Below are 26648 nucleotides of genomic sequence, written 5' to 3'. Positions count from 1 at the left end.
CTGTGTGTGTGTGTAGCAAGTTCAGTGTAAGTATGTGTATCTCAGCAGCATGTAGATTTAAATGTGATTGTGCATGTGTGTGTGTGTATTTGGAAGTGTGTGTGTGTGTGTGTGTGTGTGTGGCAAGGTTGCTCTTAGACATGTCTGGGCGTATTCTCAGTCAGTGCTACACAGTGGCCTGAGGCATTGCAATGACTGAGCCACACACACACACAACAGCCTCCATATAGTTTGTATTGTCCAGTGAAGCATAAATGCAAACTAATCTAATATAAGAAAAGAGAAACAATGCCCTAAAAAAGAAAATAAGAACAAACAAAATTTTTAAAATATATAATTGCTCATGAGTGTCTCTGACACAAAGGGGAATCAAATCTTAGACTCTCCATTTACTCTGCAGTTTGTGTTTGTTTTGTTTCTTTTGTGATCCTGTGTGCGTGTTTAACCTCCAATTGGCTGTCATCACAGCGTTAAAAATTATCTAACAGGCTATTTGTTTTCTGTGTTTATGTAACAGTGTCTTTGCGATGAACGCTGCAGCCTGGTACAGTAATTATAATCTAACAAACAAGACGAGACTTTGTACGGCAGCTTGGCACAGTTACTTCACAATTAGTCAGCTCGCCTGCAGATAACAAACTGATTATAGTCAACAATAAAGATACAAACAATTAAGATATCTAACAATGTAAGGCAGTGTGGAGAAGGCTTTGAAACACTGTTTACTATAGTCTGTCATGTTAGAAATAAAATTCATAGACAATATAACTGAACAATTAACAGTTACTAAAATGTTTTTTAAAAAAATCAAAATTATTTAAAAAATTAGACCTGTCTGATCAAATTTTCTGGGTAAAGTAAAATACTCTGTATGTATTTCTAAAAGCCTATTTATTTTTATGTTCCCCATAATCACAGGAGCTAGAAGTGGTCTGAAGCGTGTCCTCTAATGAAACACCACAGCTCCTGAACATCTTCTACTGTTTAATCCAAATTCCTGGAGGTAAATCCAAGTCCATGCGTCCATGCGGCCTGTCTCAGCAGGACAAAGTTAGTGCCAGCTGTAGGTGATCGGTGTGGTGTGCTCCATTTGTCTACACAGGCCACTAGGGATGGGAAGTACCACATAATTTGGTTCTACTCTGATACCTATACCAGGGCCAGAATCACTGATAGTACATTAGCTGCTTTTGATAATAAAAAGTATTTAGCACTATCATGTTTTATGAGTGGTTTGCTAAACCTTTGGCACTTTGATTTACTATTCTCTGTTAATTACTTAATCACATGTTAAAACAGAAGACAGCTTTTGATGGTAAATAACAAAACTGTTTATTGTGTGAATTATCTAAGCTAGACGGGTGATCACTGTGATCATGCACACACAACCCCAGGGCATCAAATACTGGCGTCTTGTCATTCCCCTCACCGTCTCCTACAGACACACTCGGTACCCTTTAGCGTCTCTCTGGAAGTGTAAGTGTGCAAGTAACTATTTTTTTTAAGTCTTTAAAAAGTAAATGAGTGTATTACAGTGAAACGGTGAGAGACAGAGAGGAGTTTACAGTTTGAGTGAGTCAGCAAAGTGAAGAAAAACATTTATGCACACACTGAGAAGTCCAGGTGCCAGAGTACACATGAAGCACATCTTGATGAATATCTGTTAACGCTCCTCTTATCGTCTGACGTCTGCAGCGAAAAGACTCCAGTGACTCACTGTTATCAAGGCATTGTGTTACATTAGACTCACCTGGGTCATCTACCTGCCTGCCTGTATGTCTTACTGCCTGTGATGCACCTGGACTTAAGTAAAAAATTTACCAATTACTTTCACTTATTTCAAGAAAAATTTGCAGACAAATTGAGGGTGCACTGGGAAAAAACAACAATGTCTAGACGTAGAAAAGGTTTCAGTCGTAGTCATCTGGACACTGTTTTCAGAATCAAGACGTTTTGGCTCCCATCCGGAAGTCATTCTCAATTCTGAAAAAATTGGACGGAAACAATGTCTAGACATCATATAATATCTTAAAGAAGGTCATTAGTGTAGCTAGGAGCTTAGACAAATTCTGGAAAATGTTAAAAATGAGGTTTGTGTCAGCTGCAAAGCTGAAAACAAGATTAATTACCTTGACCTTACCCTCAATTCTAAGTAGGTTTTTAGTATGTAGTGTGTTCACACTGGAAAAGTAACAAAATTAAGTATACTCATGCAGATGGTACGCACACTAAATATGATTTTTGAGTGTGCTGTTGATGGATACTGTTCTCCCACAATGCAGTGCACAGAGGAAATGGAGAAGTTGCTTACAGCTGGAAAAAAATAACAACATTGTGGATGGTGGTGAAACAGCTCCAGAAAGATATAAAATAAGTAATTCATCTCAAGAAATACATTTTGTTTTCTATGCAAAGTATGTTGATTTTTTTTTGTATACTAACTGCTGAAACAAAATACCACGACGAGTATATGTTACATACTATATAGAATTACTATGTAGTATGGAATTGGGACACACCTTAAATGTCTACAGTCATGTTAGCAGCTCTGTGAGGCTGTACAGTACAGCAGTGCTTTGAGCTAAATGCTAACATCAGCATGCTAACATGCTCTTAATGACAATGCTAACATATGGATGTTAAGCAGGTATAATGTTTACCATGTTCACCATTGTTGTTTAGCATGTTAGCATGCTAACATTTGCAAAGTAGCATTAAACACAAAGCACAGCTGAGGCTAATGATAATGTCATTGGTTTTGTAGGTATACAAAACCACAAATGTCACCCTGCTGGTGGTGCTAGAGAATAGGGGATCACCAAAGTCATTAGGATTCATCCTCTGGGGACCATTATCTAAGCAGAAGTATGAGCTTTAGAGGTTCTGGTAGGTAGATTTTGTTACCGTTAGACAGAGCCAGCAGGCTAGCTGTTTCCCTCTGTTCTCAGTCTTTATGCTAAGCTAACCAGCTGCTGGCTGTAGCTTCATCATTACTGTATAGACATGAGAGTGGTTTCGAAACTCTCATCTAACTCTCTGTCAGAAGGTAGATAAGTGTATTTTCCAAAAATGCCCAACTGGTTCCTTTAATACCAGGCTAAAAAGCATTTCCCCCCTCCTCCTCCTCTCGGGTTGAAAGTTTGAAGTCTGTTGCACCTTTGCTGGGTGTGGTCAGAAGTGACACATCCTCAATTACACTTCCACATCATTGCAGTAAGAAGTTAAACCAATGCAGGTCAGCAAAACAAGATTTCCAGCTGCTGCTAAGTTGCTTTTTTAATGGGAAAGTAATTTCTAAAAGAAAAATAGTGTAGTGCAAAACAAAAGAAAAATGCATGTTTACTTTTCAGTGAGAAACTGAATTGGAAGACACTGATATTTCACATTTAATGAAAGACTAGTATTAGTATTAGTCTGATATACTAACCTGATCCTAATGAAATCAATACCTTTGCTCAAAAGTAAATAATGTTAAAATCTGAATCAAGATATGGATCCAGCCACAATTTATTTATTTTTTGCATGTGTGTGAATCAAACGTGAGATGTGTTGTTGCCTTCTGTTCAGTTAGGTTTCAGTTTAGGTTTCACCTCATGTTGAATTAGCCAGTCGAGCCAAACGTGTGTGAACGTTATGTCCTAAATGCACTTCACAGAAACATGAACTGCAGTTTCGTTGTTCTCCTTCAAACATACCAACAACAACAACAACAGACAGCTTCCTCGGTTTGAGATGTTTTATTGGTGTATTGTCATAATTTCTTACAGTCAGGATTCACTTCTGCTAAACTTTACACGACAGGCCCAGAATCCAAAACGAGAAGCATGCTGAGCTTTATAGGCATACAAATATATCTCCCCCTCCTCTTTCTCTCTCTCTCCCTGACTCACTCCGTCTTGCTCTCTTTCACACACATTCTTTCCTGTTCGGTCTTTGTCCCTCTCTTCCTAGTTCACACGCTCTCTTTCAAACTCTTCACACACACACACACACACACACACACAGAGTCTGCCTTTCTTCCTTGTTTTTTTTTTCCAGCATTCTCACTCTTGGTTTTTTCTCTCTGTGTTTTTCAGGCTGCTGCTGACAAGATTTTGTGATAACAGCACAATGTCTTATAATAAAAACAAAACACAGACAAGCTCCTAAATCAGGGGTCTCTCAAACTCAAATGATCTGGAGGCCAGTGGCCAGGTTGTTCTCTCCTACAGGTGTTGTCTCCCTCAAAATAAATGTTAACTATACACACTAAGAAGCTGAGCTATTTGTCTTTCCCTTTCCTTATGTACAATTTTGTGGTAGTTGTACTATACTTACACTGATTATACTTCACAGTAATACTTCATACTACATTTCAGAGGGAAATATTGTAGTTTTTACTGCACTACATTTATCTCACAGCTGTAGTTGCTAGTTACTTTTCATATTAAGATTTTAAATTGAAAAACATATGATACGTTTATAAGATACAGTGAATTTTTAAAGATTAAACCAGTGTTTCCCAACATTTTTGGGTTGTGACAAAAAAGCCATGTCTGGTTGGGGCCTCTTGTCACGTTTTAGATGTCTGTGAGTTGTTAGCAGTTTCATCAGAAGCAAAGATAAATACAGATTTATGTATCAGAATCAGTCATTCTTTCATTGTGTATCTGTCATTCTTGTTTCATCCAACATGCAACACTCTTTCTCCATCAGTACTGTTTGTCCTCATGGCTACCCTTCCTTTGTGTCTCAGGCCATGTTCACATTAATGCAGATTAAGTCTGAAAATGGTGCCAAATGTGTCTTATCCACACACACTTTGCTGTCCATATTGAAGTGCTAAAACAAAAACAGCTAAGTCTTTTTCACTGGGCTTGTCAGATCTGCTTGTTCAGTTCTGTTCTGCCAAGCAGCTTTCTTTCAAATGGATCAACGGACCATAAAATGTGTCCTAATAGAGTAGGGCAGGATTTAAGAGATGTGCAGTTTTCAGTGCCTGAAAATGAAGCTTAATGTGGATTGAAGACGAGAGAGAAAATATAAAAGTTGTTTACAAATCTGCATTAGCGTGGACATGATGTCAGTAACCACTGAGGCCAAAATGTGTTATTTTATGCCTGCTCTCTCGCTCTGTTGAAAGCATTAACCGTGCCTGCAGACAGAGCATTGCTAAACAAATTTCAGTCCTCTACACAAAACACGTCTATCTTTCTGATGTGTTCGTCACTTTGAGGAAAAACCTGTTTTTTGTAAGACATAAAATTTGGTTAATTTCAGGACAAACAGAAAATTACTATTCGTAGAACGGCAAAATCTGTTTGGGAAAAACAAATCACACAGGAATGATGCATGTTCTCACTGATAATTACATTTTGAAATTTACCAATGTGGCTTTGCAGCCCAAGGCTCAGCCCATAAATGACGACCGTTTATTGATCAACTATGAAACCTGATTTTTTTTTAAAAACAATTAAATTAGTTTTTTATTATGTACTTTTAAAGAGCGTTACTGTATATGAAGGCTGTGCTATCTGAGGATGTATTAGAAAATACTTAAAATGATATGTTTGAATGTCTTTTTGTCAGGCATCCGATTATCCGATCATTATTTTTTTTTAAAGAACTGTAATCACATTTCACATCTCTTCTTTTAATCAATCCTTCTCCCACACGTATTCACACAAATTTATCACAGCTGGACTCTTTTTAGCTCCACTTACTACAGAATCACTGAAAATCATGCCAATCATGCCAGTTTGAAGCTCTGGAAGTGGAAACCTTCTACTGCCAAAAAACACAAGCAGCCATATTGTAGCCCACACATGTAGTTACAATTTTGAGGAAGTGCAGAACAGTCCTGCAATGCCTCCATGTGTAGCTTCTGATGCAGGAGAATAAATCCAACTTTAAAGTAACTTGTTTATGTTTTTCATCAACTAGTTTGCATGAACTGCTGCCAAAGACATGCACAGAAAATACTGATTATCCTTCCTTTACTAAAAAAAAGTGAGTCGTGTTAAATCGTTTTTGATAAGGAATAAGTAAAAGCAAAAAGCAGTGTTTTAATGCCATAGGCCTTGCTTACTAAAGTGCATTAACAGTCCTTGAAGGAAGTCAGCTGATCATCTGGGAGGCCAGGAAGCTGAAATTCAAATTACGTTAGAGCTCAAATGAGGTGATGGACAGAAAAATACTCAGCAACTTTTTAAATAATCGAATTATCATTAAAATAATCTTTCAAGCAAAAGAGCCAAATATTAGCTAGTTTCAACTTGTAAATTGTGAGGATTTGCTGCTTTTATTTGTCTCATGTGATAAAACTGAATATGGGGCTGTTCATCTTTTGTGCACACAAATTCATTGTTTTCAATGGAGATGCGCAACAACGGCGCTCAAAACTGAAAGACACCCTGTCGTGGTGCGCATTTGTTGCGACGTGCCTGTTTTTTAGGGCTCATCCGCGGCGCTCCAAGATAAATAAATAAAAATAAATAACAATCTCAGCTACTTGGAATGCAGCTAGCGCACCGCAGGTCTTGTAACAAGAATTAACCACTCGGCTTTACATGACTTGCTTCACTCCGTCCAAGGACGTCGCAACACCCGGTTGAAAGGTCAGCCAAACTGAAGTAACTGAAGATGGAAGAGCAACTGCTGTAACTCATTCAGACTGACTGATTTGGATCGGTTAGTAATGGCAGACACGACCGTAGTGCAACCTCCCAAGCACCTTGGATAAAAGAATGAAAGCGGCGCAGCTGGCATTTTCTACGCGATTTTAGACGCAACACCTGAACGGCCCTTATCTTTGACTTTTGGACTGTTGGTCAAAATAATCAAGACATCTGAGGACGTCACCTTGGGCTTTGTGATTAAGATACAGGCAAGGTGCATTACAGTATCTACAACAACCAGAGAGGAAGAACAAATTCATCCAGTCATTCGGGCTTTACTGGTGTTTTGGAAAGTGCAGTGTTATTTCAAGTTTAATGTTGAATCAGAAAATGTAAAGATTTAAAAATGTTGATTAATGATGAGCTTTAAACTTGACAGAGAAATTAAGTTTTGTGAAAGGAGAACAACAAACAACCTGTGAGTACACACAGTTGTTGTATGTTCAAAACTTGTCAGATTAGCTGTGTTGTTAAATGAATTTAACTTAAATGAAAGCTGCAGGGTGTTCTTGTTTTGTTTAATGTTTGTTTTTCGGATAAAATAGCATGCAAATGCAATACGTACTTACTCTATGCATTCATATTTGTCTTTGTTCAGCATCTTTTAAACAAATCTTTTGCCCTACATGCACGGCGTAATTTTTTCAGCCCAAATTCAGTTGTAAGTCTGTCTAATCATTTTGTCAATTTAACTTTTAAGTATAAAGTTACCAGGAAGCCAAATTACAAGAAAAATGACACAGCCGCCTATAAAATTCTCAAAATATTATAGAACAGTTCAAAGTTGTAAAAAATATTGTTTCACTATTTATATACACAAAGCAGAAAGGTTTAAGAAATAAAACTATTATACAGTCTATTTACATGTAAAGCGATTTTATCCCTTTTTCATTGAGTCTATGTATGCCTAGAAAGCACAGAAAATAAGAGAGAGATGAATGCAATACTGTGGGAAAGCTCCACATCAGCACTTTTCTAAGCTTGTCTGTACATAATATATAAAGTTATGTTACTGCAAATAAAAAATGCTCAGGACTCCAGAGGGTAAGTAATCCTTTACTTGTGTGTTACTTGCTGTGTTCACCACCAGCTGGGATTTCAACAGCATAAGTATGACTTCACTGGGTGTGGAGATTTTGCTCCCAAACAGCCCACAAGCCGGAAAGACAGTTTGGAAAGCCAAATGACCACAGCACCTGGACAATTAACAACACTATCAACCTCCTGCAGGTGTTTTATGGTCATTTGGTGCAATCCAACAATAAAAATCTTACTTACTGCCTTTTTAAACCTTTTGAATATGTTCTTCCTTTCAACATTTGAGCGAATTATTCCCAGAGGCAACGCCACAGCACAATTTGCTTGCCAAGAACCAGCAGCTGCAAACCACGACACACAGGCACCACCTCTTCTGTCGCTGCCTGTGGTCACTGCTCACCAGCCTCCCCATCTCATGATGATGATGTCATGACCCCAAACTGACTCAGCAACAACTCAACTGGAAAAGAGGAAGAGAAAAACATTGTTAAGATGCAGGAAAAGAACAAGAAAAACATGGAGGATGAACGTAAATGTAGGAAAATAACATTAAAACTATGAAAACATAAGGTGACACATTGCATTAAGTGGTGCTCAGGTAGTAGAGGGCATCATTAAGTGCATTATAGGCCTACTGTGAGCAAATAAAATACAACAGGCTGGAACGGCACACAATGCAACACAATAAACTGTCAGCTTTTATTGCCCACAAATAAAAATTTGCTTTTTAGAGACCTACAGACAAGAAAACACATTTTAATTCCCTAAAAATAAAGCTAACAAAAGGAACAACCTGAACAATGACTTATCAAAGTTCCTCAGATTGTACAGCATTGTCCACAGGTAATACAACAACCTGTTATACAATATATAATATAATAACTTAGCATGACTAATTAAAAACAGTGCAGGGTGCATGTTGTTAATGACAAGATATCAAGCAATGACCTGCTTGAGGTAATGCTCTATAATGGCTACTGGCACCACTGATGTGTTACAGTCATAGCAAGCAGATGTATCCAAATCTGGAGTGTATTATTGGTTTTACACATTTTTCCGAGTTCTTCCTCTGTTTCTTTTCTGGTAACTGTTGGGATTTTTTTCTTCAAATGATTGAAGTCCTCAGCTGGTTATTTCTATCAAACATGCTGATGTTGTGCTTTTGCTCTTGTCTTTCTTCTGACTGACAATTTAGACTACCATCAAAATATAAAATGAAGAAACAAGCAAAGACATTGACCTTCCTCAAATCCTTCCTTCATTCATTTGTGGTTAGAGTGACAATAGAGTTCAGATCAATATATTCATTATGAGATCATATTATGAATATCTAGCATATAAAACTGATTTTGCTTTTGACATCGAAGCTGCTTAATGTTCCTTCTTAATCTCCATGATTTACTAAACTAGTCTGCCAACATAATACATGTATTTCTTTTTGTTCTGAAATCTGCATTGATAGTATCAATATATCAGTCTTAACAGCCCCTTCTGCATATCAGGTGTCCCCCGAGAAGTCCCCAAGGTTTAAGAGACTTTAACTTTATCTAATTATAGTAAAAACACACATCCATGCACTTACATAATTACTGCCTTTACAAACATAAATAAATACAAGTCTAGACAAAACGCAACTTGGCAAATGTAAATATGTTATTTCTTTACTACAACTTGTATTTCATAAACATCTGTGTACAATGTTCAACGTCACTGCAGCTTCCTGCTTTCCCTCCAGACTTTCTGTCCAGTTTCTGGATCAGACTGTTGACATAACACAAGACACAGACACACACACACGCACAGACACACACACAAGGCTGCATCGACGACAACAAAGGAAATGTCGGGCTATGATTTTGACTAAAAATACACACTAAGTCACAATCCAGAGATGATCTTTCCGTTCTTATTAAAGCAGAATTTGATTTATTTTTCCTTCAACATTTTGGTCACAGATGGAGGCTCAACAATAAGAGAAATTGTGTTTATGCACAAAAGTAAAAAAACAACAAAAAAACCCCAACAGCTAATCCTCCAAAATACCACGTGTTATACTGTAGCATTATTTATTGGTGAATGTGAATCTATTTTCAAGGTGCCTTTTTAACATCTGGCCTGGGACACCTGATTAAAAATTTGCCTCCTAGGGGAATTCCGGCTCAATTACATTTCAGTTTTCCCTGTAAAATAAACTAAAATAAAATAATATTCAGTTGCATATATTTAAGTATATATACAGTGTCAGTGGCTTGGAGCCAGAAGTCCATCAGCTGACAAACTTTACATGAGAGCTTAAATAATGACATAAGAACAAATAGATACACCTTAAAAATGTATGCAGCACATCTCTATTCACTTTTGTACTGTCTGCTATTTTATCAAAAGTGAAATCAATCATGTTATCTTTATACCACAAAAAAAAATTATGAGAAAAGCTGCATTAAATTTTCTCTTGTGAGTACAAATCAATGTTTAAAAACCTGGGGAGCTACCTTTACCGTGACCATTCAGTCTCACTATTAAATTGAGTTCAACACCACTGTATATGAGGCTACACGCACAGAAAACCTGCTTTGTAGCACATTAAACATAAGCTATTAATCTAAATGTATAAAAGTACGAGAGGCGACAACTCTTCCCCTCACATGGCCTGTGTGACAGAGCGTTTGGAGACTGAGTCACCTGCACAGATACTGTACTTGTTCTCTGCAGAGGAAATGGACGACATAACATCTACACACAGTCTGCACCACAGACTGGTGTATTGATATAACAACTGTGCAACACAGTGGTGCAGGTATTTAAGTTTTACGTTTTTAATTTTCCCCCAAGACATGCCTCTTTTGGCCAATTAGCAAATGCAGGTTATTGTCAAGGATTTAAAGTAAAATGTTACACTCCTGTCATGCCAACTCTTGTTTTTCATTTATTCACTTTGCTGAACTAAACTTGCTAATTTTTTGTGTTTTAATAAATAGAGCAAAGTTAAACAGGACCAGAGTCAATTAAAATTCCTGAAACTGTAGCTTATATAAACATAATTTAGATTTACTTTAAAGACTAATAATTAGGGTCGCTTTGATTTGACCACACTTTGTTTAGTCATGATGGACCCCGTCTGCCCAGTTTACACCGATTTAAAGCAGAGTACTTCACTTTGAAGCTTTGCCTCACTGGTATAATAAAAGCGCCTCACACTTTTGGCTATACAACAGACAATTGGACTTCCTCCCCAGAGTTTCATGCATCACTGGAAAAGATGAGGGAGAAAGCTGTTCGTAGACATTTACACTTACAGCTTTTAGCAGATGATATTCTGGAAAGTTTACACTGACTGTAGTGACGTTTTAACGAAACGGCATATATGTTTTGTCTGCACTAATCTTGTCACAAAATATTCTCATCGTGTGTGGTTTATTATAAACTAAAGACATCACATACAAATAAGTGTGGGTGACCAAATGCATGTACTCCTACTCTCCTGCAAGGGCTGCAGCATTTTAAATGCATATTTTATGTCTAGTTGTGGTGACTTATCAACATGTTGATAATTATGTCAGTTTGTGCTGTTGTTTGTTTGTTTGTTTTTTAAGGGAAAACTTAAAATTTGGTAAAGAGTATTTACATTTTTATTGCAGTCTGTTACAGAGCACTGCTAAAATGTCCATCTAATCAAGTATTGTTAATTATTGACAATTAAGTGAAGTCTTATTTTCTCAAAACAGGTGATAAAATCTGAAGTATGTTCAACCTGTTTCTAATAGCAATCCAGTTGTTTCAAGAAATTTCTAAAAAGTGTCATTTCATGATTCCAGTGCTGTGATTTGCCTTCTTTGAAGATTATATCATTTATTTTAAGAAAACAAGGACTCCATGGCTCAAAAATAGACAAACATGACTTGATAAGATGAAGATTAAATGTACACACAAATGTAGCCTTTTGTCTGTGTTAGATGCAGTTAAAACCCCCAGAAACAGCGCTATCTTATGCAAATACACATAATACATACACATTATCCACTAACTGACAGGCTCTTCTCCTAAGGATGAATGTCTTTAGCTGTCTCCTAGGTGGACATTGTGATTAAAAACCTTGTAAAAAGTACAAAAAAGATAAATTACAGTCTTCCATTTATAACCCAGCCTCTTTCCTCACACTGTAGCCATTACACCGACCGCAGGCCAGACAGTTTGAAATTTCTCAGCTTTGGTGACGCTGTTAATCATTCTGTTAAGAGCTGAGAAGATGAATTAGTCGGTTGCCCTTTTAAGTGGACTACCACTTAGTTTCAGACTAAACATAAAGCTCTGAAAAGATGTTTCAATTCCACTCTGAGTTGCTTTCTGATTTTGTTTCTGTCAATTTCAGAACAAGTATTAGATATTACTGTTAACAACAGTGCGTCTGCAAGTAAAAACGCATATTTCAGAGATCAATTCTGAAATACCACTACTAATTTTAACAAATCCAAAGGCCCCAAAGCTCAAACTGTTCAGCAGAGAAACACTTGCAGCAAAATTCGACCCATAACCTCAATAAGGTTCTCTTCAAAAGTAACAACTGTATGACTGTCTTTATACAAGACAGTCAAGGATAAAGGGATTAAACGGGGGTGACTACTCCAGTGAGCTTTTTCACTCAGGACAAAGACGTATAACTATGATGAATAATTTACTGAAGGGACAGGACCAGATTAACCAGTCTGATAGATAACTCAGTGCTTTGTCTTCCCTGGCTGATAAAGTGGATCTGCATTTAGCTCTCCCAGGACAGCTTTAAATACTGCAGAGTGTATTTATTGAAAAGAAAGCGTCAGGATGCTTTAAATACTTGTAACTTATGTTTAGATATATAATATATACAGAGAGATAGATATATAAGAGAAGTTAGTAAAGTCAGTTTATTTAAAGGAAAATGTAGATGTCTCTATAGGTCCTGATATTGCTTGATGCAATAATCCTCTACAGTATAAGTATTTAAACAAGACAGAAATGAGTTTTGGGTAATGACTCACACATGACGTGTGAATGTTTAATAAGGTGGATTAAGTTAATATATGTAAACCCTTAAGTAACTAACTAAAAGGATTTCCATTAAATTGTTAAAGAGTCAAATTTTTAAAGCTGGTGCCTTTGCATACTGTGCAATTAATATTTTTTTCAAAACTGTTAATGCGGCATTTTCATTAGCAGGATGGAAAAAACAGACAAGCCTCTTGTTATTCCAGTTTGGGAGAATTGATGCATTACTCAAAGATCATTACCCCATTGTGGACCTTGCAGTCACACAAAATATATAACCTTTATTGTGTTACGTATTTGTAGCAGCAATTTATTAAAAAGTGAATCTAGATGCAAAAAATAGCTCCTTTTTAATTAGCTGAATTGATTGCATTAGTGTTTATTATGGAATTTTATTTAGATTTAGCAATAATATTTGTGCAAATGAAGCTCATATCTGACGCTTAGCTGCATATAGTAAGTAAGTATGGTTGAAGATCAGGGGTTAGGCCATTGGGATTTCTTAATAAGACAGTCTATTCATTATTGGTGAAAGGAGATTAACCAGTTTGATGTATGAATAGATGTTTTGTCTTGTTGTCCCTTTTGATAAAGTGGAAACCTGCGTCAGCGTTAAGCAGGTTTGAGAGTACTTAACACCGGCTGTATGTATTGGCTGGAGATCAAAGGTGAAGGCGAGGGACTTGTGCAGCCAATAAGTCATCCTCCTGACAATCCTCTTTTTCACAGTACAGTATCTAAGACATTCAACTGTACTGAATATTACTGTGTAGATGAGCTACATACTGTTTACACTCCACTGCCAGATTATTTGGTACATTAAGTAACTCCTTAATGAAGACTAAAATAAAGTAAAATACTACAATGAAACACGACTTGACTATTTTGAAGTTTAACTGGTAGCTTACTGCACTAGCTACACTAGTGCAGTAAGTAACCATACACAACATATACATAGTAAAAACAGAATTAGTTAAATGACAAAACTGGCAAAATGAGAGCAAAGTTAATTTGCAAAATTAGATGTTTTTTTGCAGTAAATCAATTAGTTAACAAGTTTTAAATATTCAGTAGTATTAATAATTCTTTAATACTTGAATAAAATAATCAAGAAAGTTAAATCTTGTCTCAAATATATTATGGATGAATGTCAGGATATTTATTCACAAATATCTACAGTATGTTGACTCTACAGAGTGTAAAAGCAGATACAAATGTGAGTTTGTGACTTGTTTATGAATAGGTAAAAACTGAAAAGCATACTAAAAAGCTAAAACTACTACATACTAAACTGTATGACTATGAATTAACTAATTAACACCGTGTGTAGTTTTCAGAGCTCACAGAAGCCCATTTGAATGCAGCCTGCAACTGTGGGACATACAGTAATGACACCCAGAAAACAAATCAACATTTAAAACTGATTTACTGATCCTCTGATCAAAATCAAGAAAAAGCCGCCTATAGCAGCACAGAGAAACCACACATAACATTTGACATGGTCTGTTCATCAAAGGTTTGAAAACAGCAACTCTCGTTAAAAAGCTCATTTGCATCCTGTATCCTGCGTGCCTGTATTGTTATTGTTACATAATTTCTCTGCCGTTGCCCTGTAGTTACATTTAATTCCTATCTGCAAAATATGCTCTGAAGCTCTATAGTTCACATTTTCTTTGTACAAGTTTTAAAGGTTCAAGACTAAGTTATCTGTTTTTTGAATGTAGTCAAAACAATGCATGTTCTCATACCAGTACGTGGAAACAAACGTTGTGAAGCTCGGAGGGGAAAAACTGATTTCAGTTAGGATTTTCTTACATTTCTCTTATGATTTACATTTCCTTTGGTTTAAGGGTAGGGTCACTATTTTGATACAATACTCACATGTCCATTGAGAGACGTATTGGTCTCTGTAATAATTCCTGCTGTCCATAATGGCCATGAAGAGATCCCTTCCTAATGCAATTCCAGTGTAAGCGATCTGGGACATCACTGACAGTCCACTGTATTTTTTTCTCTCTTTTGGCATCAGTTTCGACACCACTTTCAGCAGCCACAGCTTGGATGTAAAAATTATTTATTTCACTGGTCTCTCTGGTTTTGTATTTCAAATGTGGAAAGAGTTGTGGAAGGAGGCACCTACAGAAACAAGCACTATGACTTCCTCCTGCACCTGCTGAACTCTTCTACAGTTTAAGATTATATAATTTGAACTCAAAATTGTCCAAAGAATATTGATGACTAATTTGACACATGCCACAACTCGCCTTGCAACCTCAGTCATATGTTTTCAGCTAAGGAAATATTGGGACTGTTTTCTAAAATTCTGTCTAACATTGTCATGATTCTCCAAGATATGTTCCACATAAATGTGATAGCTTTTACATTATTTATACACGTCACACAATTTTACTTAATATCCTTTGCCTCCCACTTCCTTCTGATTAGTTGCACACAGCGACCAATAACTCTTTCATAGGTCTTTTTTATGGAATTCATTTTGGCATGTCAAGAACGGAGCCATCGTTACTGTTATTAGTAACACCTTTTCATTTTCCTACTATGACAAGTCCAAATGTTTGCTGTGAAAAATACCTTTTGTAAATACATACATGAGTATTATATCAAGATAGACTTGGACAAAGTCAGCAGAACAAAACAAATTACTTTACAGTCAGTGAGTGATTTACTTTCCATTGGACTCTTATTTAATCTGCTCTTTCTTTTGCATTTCACGGGAGAAGGAGCTCATTTGCTGACTGGAGATGGATGTGGAGATAAAATGGCCGAGTCTGAGACCAGAATAAGAGAGGTGGGACATTTACCACAAATTGTGATGTGCTCACACACACACACACACACACACACAGCTGTCAAAACAAGTTAAGGAATAGAGGCTCTTTTGCACAAGAAAATTTACATCTGCTGCTTTTGTGCTTGACGTGTGTGTGTGTGTGTGGGCCGGTATTACTAATGTTGTGGGGACATAAATCTGTTTACACAGTCACATTGTGGGGACTCGCCTTCCTTATGGGGACAAAATGCAAGTCCCTATAACGTAAATCATTAAATATTAGGGTGAAGACATGGTTTAAGGTTAGGTTTAGGCAAGTAGTGGTTATGGTTAGGTGGTAAAGGGTTAGGGTAATGTGCGTGTGTGTGTCTGGCCAAGTGGCCGTGTCCAGACTGAGCACAGGGAAGATGACTGGAAACATGCTGCACTTTCAGTTTCCACTCAGTTAACACACAGGCTCTCACGCACCTACATGGAAAAGAGTAAGTTACAATAATTTAATGATGTCGCTGTCAGACAAAAGCTTCACGGGTCAGCATTCAATTTTCCATTTAAAGAATAAAAATCACAGCATTGACCAATCACAGGAGACTCTGCAGTATACTCTATCTACCCAACCTACTGTATTGACTGACTGTGGAAGGCAGTTCTATCCAAGTGGCAACTCATTTGGCATAACATGAAACTACCTTCCATGAACCCCAATGATCAAGTTATTATTCATTTAGAGTTCATACATAGAACATTTCACTTCTCACATATTGCATAAAAGAAAGCTATACCTCACTAAACTGCACCCCGTGCACACAAAAACGCAATGAGGTTGTGTGTGTGAGAAAGTTTAAGATGCTGTCAAACATACTGTCAAAACCAATACATTACTCACCAGCAGTCCTGTTATTTAAAGGATGAGTTTTACATTTTGGGACATATGCTTATTCGATTTCTTGCTGAGTTAGATGAGAAGATCAATACCACTCTCATGTCTGTATGGTAGCTGGAACCAGCAGCCGGTTAGCTTAGCATAACAACTGGAAACAGCTAGCCTGGTTCTGTCCGAAGGAAACTAAGTCCACCTACCACCACCTCAAAAGCTCACTAATTAACACGCTTGTTTATTTAATCCACAAAAGCTAAAGCATAAAAACAACAATTCAACGTTGTTTGTAACTGCCCTTTAGAACGACACAAAACGTTTTCGGATCTAACGCCACGATCTGCGGGACGACATCATTTGTCTGTGCCTTCCAAAACCGTTGCCAATCACTGTTGACAAATAAATCTGTTATATTATATGACATTAACGCTATGGTTAAGGTTTGGTTAGGTTAAGGCACAAATACGACTTGGGACTTAAATTAGTGAAAGAGCATGGTTTGTGTTGAAGTAAGTACTTTTCTATGGTTAGAAAAACATGTTTGGGTTACAATTGCAACTTCGTTAAAATTAGGGGACCTTTGTCGTCATGGTTACAATAATAACAAGTTGGTTTATGTTAGGGAACGGTCGTGGTCCTGCTTTAAACAAAAACAAGGTTGACTGTCGGTAGGAAACGGGAAAATGACTAGCTGTCTCCCGTGGCAAACTCCCACTTTCTGTTGTCCCATTCATCCATCCCTCCCCTAATTTCACTTATCTGCCTAACGTATGAGCTTCTGGTGTTGACACATGCATTTTTACCCCGTCTGACGCCATGACACAGTATTGATCATTAGGACTTGACTTAGGACTGAGATGAATGGATGGGCTCCACTTTAGCTAATCAACCTGAGCCGCTGCAGCAGCACTCACTGTGAGTCAACCAGCATTAGAGAGTCGGTAGACAAGGGAGGATAGCAGAAAGAGGAGAGAAGAGGAGGGAGGATGTGGCATGAGATTTGGTATGTTAGGTGTTAATGGGAAGCTTGCAATTTGGATGGTTTGTTTGCTTGTTTGAAGGTGGCTGCAGTGATTTACCTCCAGTTTATATGAGTAGTTTTCCCTTGGTGTTTTACCTCCTTAATAAAAGTCTAAATAAACCACTTTCCTCTTTTGCATTTTGGCTACAGGTATTTTATATTTTTCTTTCCTTCAGAGTAGAATCGCACAAAGTAACGCTGCCTTTCTCTCTTTTTGTCAGCATTGTTGAGGATGCAATCATCTTGTTTGAATAAACGTTATTGGAATTGTCAATGGACCATATCCGTGGGCGTTTCATGCTTACGTTCAGTGTGAGCATGCACATCATTGCCAGTCAAATTCATCTGTACATTGTGAGCATAAAAGTTGCAGGTTCTGGCCGTGCAGAAAGTGTGAGTTAACATACATAACGTACATCATCAATAAAATACACAGTGGCTGCAATCTACTCTAATTTCCCGTTTAATCCAATGTGTTATTTCATTTTTTACTATGTAAAGTTCAAGTGTTCATTGTTTCTTCTATAGTTTTCCATACATTTCAGCTTTCATGTTACACACAGTGCTGTAAGGATTTATTCTCTTTCTTGGTGTGAAGAAAGCATATTTGTGATTGAAAGATAATCGATTCAAATCACAGATCAGTTGTTAAAACCCTCTGTTGTTCCAGTACAGCACTGTGGTACTGGTTATGCTGGGGAAAAAAAATTCACAGGCAACTGCTAGAGAAATAACAATTTTAGTTAAGGTTTGGTGTCTTTCTCAAAGGCTCGCAGACAGGGAAACATACACTGCATTTCCTTCAGTCACAGCCCTGCTATGCTGCAACCTGCATACAGAAACTGAGAGACTGCGTGGGAGGATTTTTTATACCCTAACTGATTTTTACAACACATGTTTTACAGATTTAGGCAATGATCGAGTGTCACACACTTGATAGGACAATTGAAATGATCATGACCTTCAATATTTAGTAATAAAACGAAGATTAACCACAACAAGAGCAAAAGCGAAATGTGGGTTGGACACTTCTTACTGAGAGCTAGAAATGAGCAGGCAATAGCAGAAATAGGGTAATGTCAGGTTGGCGTGTAAACCACATTTACTGCAGATCAGGGGCTCCCCATGTTTTGAATGTTTAGGAACTTTTAAATAGGTCTCCAATACTATCGCTAACATGAACTTGTAAACGTATAACTCCATCTCACATTACCTACAGACAGCTCTCACAGCTGATACACACAACAGGAATAGGGATTTTGTCAGATAAACATGATCAGACTGCCTAACAGTGGTTTACAAACGTGTTAGCTCCTACCGGATGAGCTTTGCTGAGGTGGTTTCCCCACCAGTTGTCAGGATGGGTGGATGTGGTGGAAACCAGCCTGATAGTCCTGTGGTGAAACTGTTTCTCAATCCTGTGCCTTGGCCCTGCAAAAGAAAGAAAAATCCCCATTTTAACAAGTCATTTAGGCTGTAATTGAGCACTAAAATGCATTTTTAAAACAAAGAAATAAATCTCTTAATGGGATGAGATGGGATGTTGTTTCTAATACAAATCTTATTTAAACGATTTTGTTAAAGTTTTTAAGATGACAAGTGTTTAAGATAGTAACACTCGTTCTTTAATAACTTATTATCTTATCCCACTGAAGTATTTCCTTATTTTTATGGGGAAAAGTCTCAAAGGCTGAATGTGTGATCAACTGTCTTGTGTAGATGGGTATTTTTAGAGTAAGGACTGCTGGTTTATCAATGCTGCCAGCTCGTTAAATGTAGTTTCTTGCATTCACCAGGTGTGACAGGTTTGAATCGACCTCTGATTCAATGAGAATGAACACTGAAAGTCTGTGTTTGCACAAAAGCAAAATGCAGTTTTTGTACCCTGTCAAAGCCTTGCATCAGCATTGTTCAGTGTTACACCTCTCCGTACACAAGTGAACAAGCCTAATACCGACACCTTCAATTATCCATAACACACCCATTTAATCTTGGACATAAAGCAGACTTGTTCTGTCCTTCATCTGGCATTGGTAATGTCCTGTAACAGGACTGACACATCTACTGTGCTGTTACATACAGCCATTCACACCAGTATACACTGTCAATCATACTAATCTATTGGTTATGAAAAAAATGTTTGATCAATTGTATGTTATTCTTGTTCCAGAAGTACTGCATGATTTGAGAGGCAACATTTAAAACTTTTAAAATATTAATATATGGATTGTCGGTGAGACTCTGTTGAAACCTGTAGAGTCTGACAAGTTTAAGGCTTCAAATAAAATGTTGCCCAAATTATCTGATGTTATCATTTTCCTTGGCACATTATAATATCACCCTCTTTTCTGCTGACTCATAAACGTCTTTGTATGATTGGTGTAAAGTTTGTGTGGAGCTACACACACACACACACACAGCACGCTCTTATTGAGAAATACCCATTTCCGTGCGGAAAGAGCGTCATGCATTCTTCATGTGGATACGCACCAGTTATATATATCAGAGAACCACTGCTACACTGTGTCTACATCCGACATTTTTTCTCACAGAAAACTGAATTGACTCTGTTTCCACTGCTGCACAGAATTTTCTTTTTTCATCCGAGATACCAAGATGCCCTCACCGCTGGAATCAGTCTCTCACGTGTTAACCACTGAAAGATGCTGGATGACTACATCTTGTTTCATAATTAAATGAAACATACATGCCATATGCCTACAGCATCAGTACATCCAGTGATATACTTTATTGAAGTAAAAAGATCTTCAACCAAAGCTCTACAATGCTTAAAATGTGTTATTTTGAAAACAGAAAAATGTTTATAAATGTTTAATCTGGATCAATAAACACATCAGAAATTGAGCCGGATATGTTAACAGATCCTGCAACAATTCCTGGAAAAACAAATACATCTGGATCTGCACTACTTCACATATGGCATAACTTTCTTTGAAAGCTGTAAATAGATTTTCGAGGTATCCTACTAACTAACGGGACTGAAAAACATGCCCTGAAAACAAACATACCCTTGGTGGAGGTAAAATTTTATGCTGTGAAATTTGTCAGACTTTGTAAACAATGTAAAATTTCACAGAATTCCTACTTGTAGTCCAGGAAAACAAAGTTTAACCCCCTAACTTTTCTACATGTTTCAAGGTCACGGGAAACCTGGTTTTAGAGCGTGGGTCACAAAGTCTTTTTTTGGGTGATGTTTCTCACAGTAAAAGCTCACTCACCCATTCTGCATGTGTTAGTGTTACTGTTTAACACACGAGGCAATGTCTGAAAAGCTGTCCCACACGCAGCAGACAGATGCAAAGAGGCCTTTGTGTGGGCAGAGATTTGACTAAACCTGAAGCCTGTTTGTGCATGTATGAGACAGAGAGAAGGTGAAAGAAGATCTGATGTGGGTGGTCAACTTTTAATCTCTCTCGTCTCTTATCTTTCATTTTTAAAGGATATTTATTTAAATGAATTTCCATGTTATTTATATCCTTTTATACCTTTTTCTCTTCTCTCCTTGAATTTTGTGCTGCTGCAGTGACAGTTTTCCCTCGAGGATTCATAATAAAAAATAGCGCTATTGAATCATTGGCGCTGCAGTAAAGTGCCTTAAAGTAATAAATAAAACTTGTGTCACTTTGGCTGTCATCCTTGCCACTCTGCCTTGCACTATCATACATTTTGCACTGGAGCATCACATGTTCTTTGCTACACTACAAATCCTATTTATACTTTATTTTTATTACTTAATCCTTTAGATAGATAATAGATAATCTATAGATAAATAGAATACACCTGCAGGTTGTTTTCACCTCCTACTGTGTCCCTTTCTGTTAAATTTCTCTCTGTTAACAACAGCATGGGAAGAAAAAACACAGACAGTCAGGTGATGAAACAACAATTTTGCCTGGAGGTCACTGTCTGCATCAGCACACACGGTACATCACATTTCAATAACCTAAACATGACCTGTTATTAAACATAACCTTATCCTCGGTTAACCTTCATCCCAAATCAGAGTTATCCTAAATCCTAAATTTACCCATGATGACAGAACAACTATGACGACTGCAACACTAAATCACATATAAAAGGTGTGAGCCGTCACACGTGACTCAGGATGATGGGAGAAGAGAAAAATAAGCAGACTATTGTTCACTAATGGTAACAATAACATAATTACTAGTATTGCACTCATTATGACTACTGTTATTACCACTACGCCAACCAGTCTTACCAATTCCACTACTATTTCTCTATGTAGGACAAAGTGCTAAAACAAAAACAATATAAAAGTCTCAAACTTAACAGGACACACTAACACAAAAACATACACAATATAACCAGTGTTGGGATGGTTACTTGAGAAATGTCAACAATTACTCTTTACCAATTACTCAACAGAGAAAGTAATTTGTTACTTGTTACTTTTTTCCATCAAAAGGTGCCTTTAAACAACTCTAAATCCTCCACACCCACACGCTGCATCTTTTGTATTTAACACATGTACAAATAGAAAACGAGACATTGTGGTTTAACAAGCAGCCAGCCCTCATCAACAGCTAGCTTTACGTTGTACTCACAGTGCAGATGCAGGGTTCACACACCCTCATACTCAACAAAACCAACTGATTCTTAAAATGTAGGCTCACCAGTGGCTAAAGTTAGAAAACCAGATAAGAACACACAACATATAAATACAACAACTTTTGAGTCTCTGGGGTAAAACAGCAAACAAGCCGAGCCCCCATTCAGCAGAGCATTACTGGGATTAGTAATCAGAATCTAATAGAGCTGAAACAAAATGACAAACAAAATAATCTGCAATCTACAAAAAAAAAAAAATTGGTAGTTGCAGCTTTATACAGTAAACTAATCACTGAATTTCAAATTATAATCCCTTACACTACTCCTTGTTGAAAAAAAGACATTACTGTAACGCCTTAAGTAATGCGTTAATGCCCAACCCTTAATATAATGCAATGTAATATAAAGATATGAGCCTTCATCAAGTGGGCTTCTCCTGTCACTGATTTTTGGTTTGGATGGTACAACCAGTAAATTCTGGCATCCCAAATCCAGTGACCTGAAGCTTGACTGTCAATATAGCAGAAAAACTCTGTATTCTGTGAGTGAGCCAATGAGCGTTCAACAGTATGATTCCTCTCTAAAAATAATATCCGATTTAATGAACCTGATTTTGTGGTGTTCATTGGGAAATACATGCGGAGCCGCAAGTTCATCAAAGTCTTTTCACAGACCGTTCACACATTCATTTTGGAACAGTCATTTCTGTCTTGTAAATCCTGTTTTGGTACATAAACACTCACTTTGGTTCCATGTGCTGTGAGTCATATTGAATCAGATTCCTTGTCCCTTTCGACAGAGAGCTGCATTACCTATTGTTATTCTAACTATAATTTCACTGAGGAATGAACCAGTGAGGTATTATACTGTCAGGTGTCTTGTTATTTTATCCAGCCCCCGCGCCCCTTTTATGCACAGAAACACCTTATGAGGTGATGCAGTCAAATACAACAATAACACAAACTACAGCCTCACATATGACCATACAGCTGAGTCAACCCCTCCGACACATTTCAAACCGAGCATAAAAGCTTCACAAGGGAAGAACAGCACAGACATATATTGAATTACAAAATGCAGGCATTCCTATAGTTGTGTCTATTACATCATTTTAGCTAGATTTTCAACTTTTAAAATACGAATGTGACAAATTAGCATGAGGGTAAAATTACAGACATCTCCACAGTGTATGTCTCAAACTAGGCAAAATTATTATTTATAGTTTGAACTGGTTTTATTGTATTTCAGAATTTTGCTGCATTTGGGATCAGAGGCACCTAACTGAAGTTTGATATATTATCATACCTGGCAAATTCTACCTATTGTATCCTACACAGAATAATGTCAAATGTTGCACTGAAAAGTAACACTGAGTAACAAGTAAGTGTGTGATGTTCCAAACGAGACACGTGCTGAAGAGGACACATCCTTTTCGACAGTAAACTGAGGCTGTGAGCGAGAAGAGAGGCCTCTAGTAAAAATAGCATGTTGGCTGGTAAACAAAGCGGCTTTAAAAAGGAAGTGAGAGGTTTAATATCAGTGAGTCGCTGAGGCTGCGGAGAACACAGGGAAAATCCAGTCAATGTGTTTCAATTCTCAGTACATGGCCTACTCTAGCATATTTACATTTAGCTGAGGTTCCTATACAGGTCACTGGCAATGTCTACAGTAGCGGAGTCATTCCTACAGCAAAAGCAAGCCATGATGAACCACTGTGACTAAGCCAAAGATGTGACTAATGTTCCTGGGAACCTGTTGAGTTCAACAAAATCACATACGAGTCAGAGCAAAGATTTTTATCTATATACTGTTAATGTCTTTGTTTACACCTCGATTATCACTAAACTTTGAACTCGTGTGTGCTTTCACAGTAATATCAACAGAACAGAGAAAATGAAATGATATGAGCTGAAATGACAAAATATTGACTCTTTCTGTTTTGATAGCCCAATTCTCTGAGCTAACTTTAGGTAAAATTTTCTGCATCTCTCACTTGATAAAACATCCATATATTTTGACTTAAAGGTGCTGCAGAGATTTAATGTAGTATTGCACTTACTTGCAAATCTGCGAGAAACAGATCAAAAGTACAACAGTCAAAATTGAATTGACAGAGGTTGAAATATCTTAACTTTTAGTCCTATGTAGGTCACGACAAAAAAAAAAAAAACATTGAATCCTACATTTCCCATAATGCAACTAAATATTGTCTTTTTGTTAGACCCTTTGTCTCTGGGTCTGTCCTGATACCCACGCTTGCGGTCTCGAGAACTTAAAGGTGGGGTATGCGATTCTGGAGAAATCCAATACCATGACAAATACCATGATCAGGGGTGGAAATTAGCATCTGCCCCCCACCAAATGTGGTGGTTGTGTGTAATGGCGGGTTTAAATATTTACCTTATGAAATAAAATAGCCTATTGCTTGAATATTGTAGATCTTCTTTCATTATTTTTCACATGCAGTTATACACTGCCGGTTAAAACAAGAAAGTGGCTGGTAAAACATTTTTGTGGCAGGAATCCACCATCTGCAGTGGCAGGTGGACAAAAAAGTTAATTTCCAACCCTGACCATGATATAGCTAACATCACAACAATATATCTTGGCAAACTAGAAAGTTGAAAGTCCGTGGGCAGGTCATTTAATGTTACCTGACACACAAATCATGGCTGAAATAGTGTTGTGTGGCTCGGTCCAAGCCACTTTGTTTATTTCCCATTTACAGAACCAGGGCTGTGTACAAACACCAGATTTTTTTTCACACACCGTGAGGAAATATTTGCTTAATTTGACGTGTATTAGATTAGAATCGCATACCCACCTTTTAGTCTGTGACGTCACGTGACGGCAAGCAGTAGGCAAGTGTGTCCCAGTGAGCTGTGATAAACTTCCACACCCTTGCGGTCTTAACAAGCTCTTGGGCACTGTGGCAGTTACCAAAAATATCACACAAGTAGGCACTTGACTACTCGCAAATACCGCAAGTGTGGGTATTGGGATGGACCCTCACATCTGCAGGTAACTTAGCAAACTAGTGCTAGCCTGCACAGCCTTTAAAACGCAAGTGGTCATTTGCAGAAGATGGCTAGCAGTAAGATTTTGGTTTGTACTAATTTAAACTTGAAACATGATCTTTAAAAATCTGTACACAGACGGGTGTGTAGGAGAATAAGTCAAGAGTCAAAGAATCAAAAATCCTCCCACACACTGTCGACACTTGCAGTACATTTATTGACGAGCTACATTTCAGTGCATCGACCTTCGTCAGGCATTTCACATAAGTGACAACAAGTCCTCAAAGTATACAGTACATGCATGTTTGACCCTAGGATTGGTTATCATGTGGAAAAATGTATATAAAATGTATATATATGTAAATGTATATATATGTGTAAATATACACACACTGTATATGAGGACTTCTTGTCACTATGTGAAATTCCTCCAGGTTGTCAGACTAAAAAGTAGCTATTCAGTAAACTTACTAAAACTGTTGGCAATGTGTGAGTCTGTACTCATTAAAGCACTTGTCTGGGTTTATTTATGGTAAGCTGAATTGTAGCCAAGTTTAAGAAATAAGTATTAATACTTGAATATTTAATGTTCAGAAAAACATCCAGAAAATAAAAATGAATTGATGTCTCAGTTTTAAATAAAACAAAAGTGCCAGGTGTAAGCTTCGTTAATTGTGAATTGCTTAATGAGACTCGTTAGATTCACTTTACATGCACCGTATTTGCACACGTGATCAGCCACAAAAGAACAGCTGCTGTCCTTTGAAGATGTCCTGACAGATGGAGATAAAATACCTCATTGGCAGACAGTCCTTCCCAACACTCTGTCAACACTGTTGTAATGCACTATTTGTGTATTTCCACATGTACTGTAGCAAGGCACGGCACATCAAACATTGAGAGATATATTTACTGTAAAATGAGGTTATTCGAGTGAGACATTTCTGTTCCCTTTCTACACCTGATAAAAAGTAATTCAACAGATATTCAAACTGACTAAATGTATTGTAAAATGTCAACATTTTGGCTCTAGTTCTTGGAGGAGTCAGCAGTTTAAACCAGGTCAGGATTAGAGCTACAGAGACTGGAGCTAACAGCAGCAGTGATGCCACTTTGTCCACAGGATATGGTAGATGTAAACATCAGCTTTTTGTCACCAGATAGTTAGCTCAGTATCAGCACTGTCATGTAAAGTGTATTTTTGTTCATGCTGGGAAACAAGGACAAAAATAAACTTTACATTGTATTTTATTTTCCCAACAGGATCAAATGATTGTACATAAAGAGTGTTAACTGAATGCATTTAGTCATAACTGTCAATAATGACAGGATTTTTTACAGAATATTACCAATCACCTTAGTTGAATCAATGTATTAATCTGTACCTGTACACAATCAACAATGCTATAGTATGGTGCTGTCATGGTTGCTATGGTTACTAGATTATGCAGCCAAGTCTTTGGCAGGATGCTGGTTGTTAACTTCAAGACCTGTCATCGGTGCCACTTTACACCCTTATATGTCAACAATCTAAAACTGACTGACTCGATGTACCATATCAACCATGATCACACACACACACACACACACACCCTCTGTGGATGTGTGTTAACTCATAACTTTGAATTGTTTT

The 26648-nt window shown here is 37.4% G+C and overlaps 1 protein-coding gene and 1 long non-coding RNA gene across 8 annotated transcripts in view; one reads left to right on the top strand and one right to left on the bottom strand.

Moving 5' to 3' along the window:
• LOC122884978 overlaps nt 1-26648 on the top strand; it is a 66819-nt gene that overhangs the window by 36219 nt on the left and 3952 nt on the right. The window contains exon 5 of one of the 4 annotated variants that reach the window (XR_006380022.1): nt 15458-15525. The exons of 1 other annotated variant lie outside the window; for it this stretch is intronic. This is a non-coding gene — a long non-coding RNA (uncharacterized LOC122884978). Of the gene's footprint in view, nt 1-918; nt 2602-15457; nt 17469-26648 lie in introns of those variants that run through there. 2 more of the 4 variants (XR_006380025.1, XR_006380028.1) reach the window with 2 other exon arrangements.
• anapc1 (anaphase promoting complex subunit 1) overlaps nt 3723-26648 on the bottom strand; it is a 153504-nt gene continuing 130578 nt past the window's right edge. For 3 of the 4 annotated variants that reach the window (XM_044215538.1, XM_044215540.1, XM_044215543.1), the window contains 2 exons: nt 18724-18836; nt 3723-8154 (listed from right to left, as the gene is read on the bottom strand). The gene's annotated coding sequence lies outside the window, so the exon portion shown is untranslated. The remainder of the gene's footprint in view (nt 8155-18723; nt 18837-26648) is intronic. The other variant, XM_044215542.1, reaches the window with a different exon arrangement.

This window comes from Siniperca chuatsi, linkage group LG11 (genome assembly GCF_020085105.1).
Source record: "Siniperca chuatsi isolate FFG_IHB_CAS linkage group LG11, ASM2008510v1, whole genome shotgun sequence".
Taxonomy (NCBI): domain Eukaryota; kingdom Metazoa; phylum Chordata; class Actinopteri; order Centrarchiformes; family Sinipercidae; genus Siniperca; species Siniperca chuatsi.
This window is presented reverse-complemented; position numbering and strand designations above follow the sequence as displayed.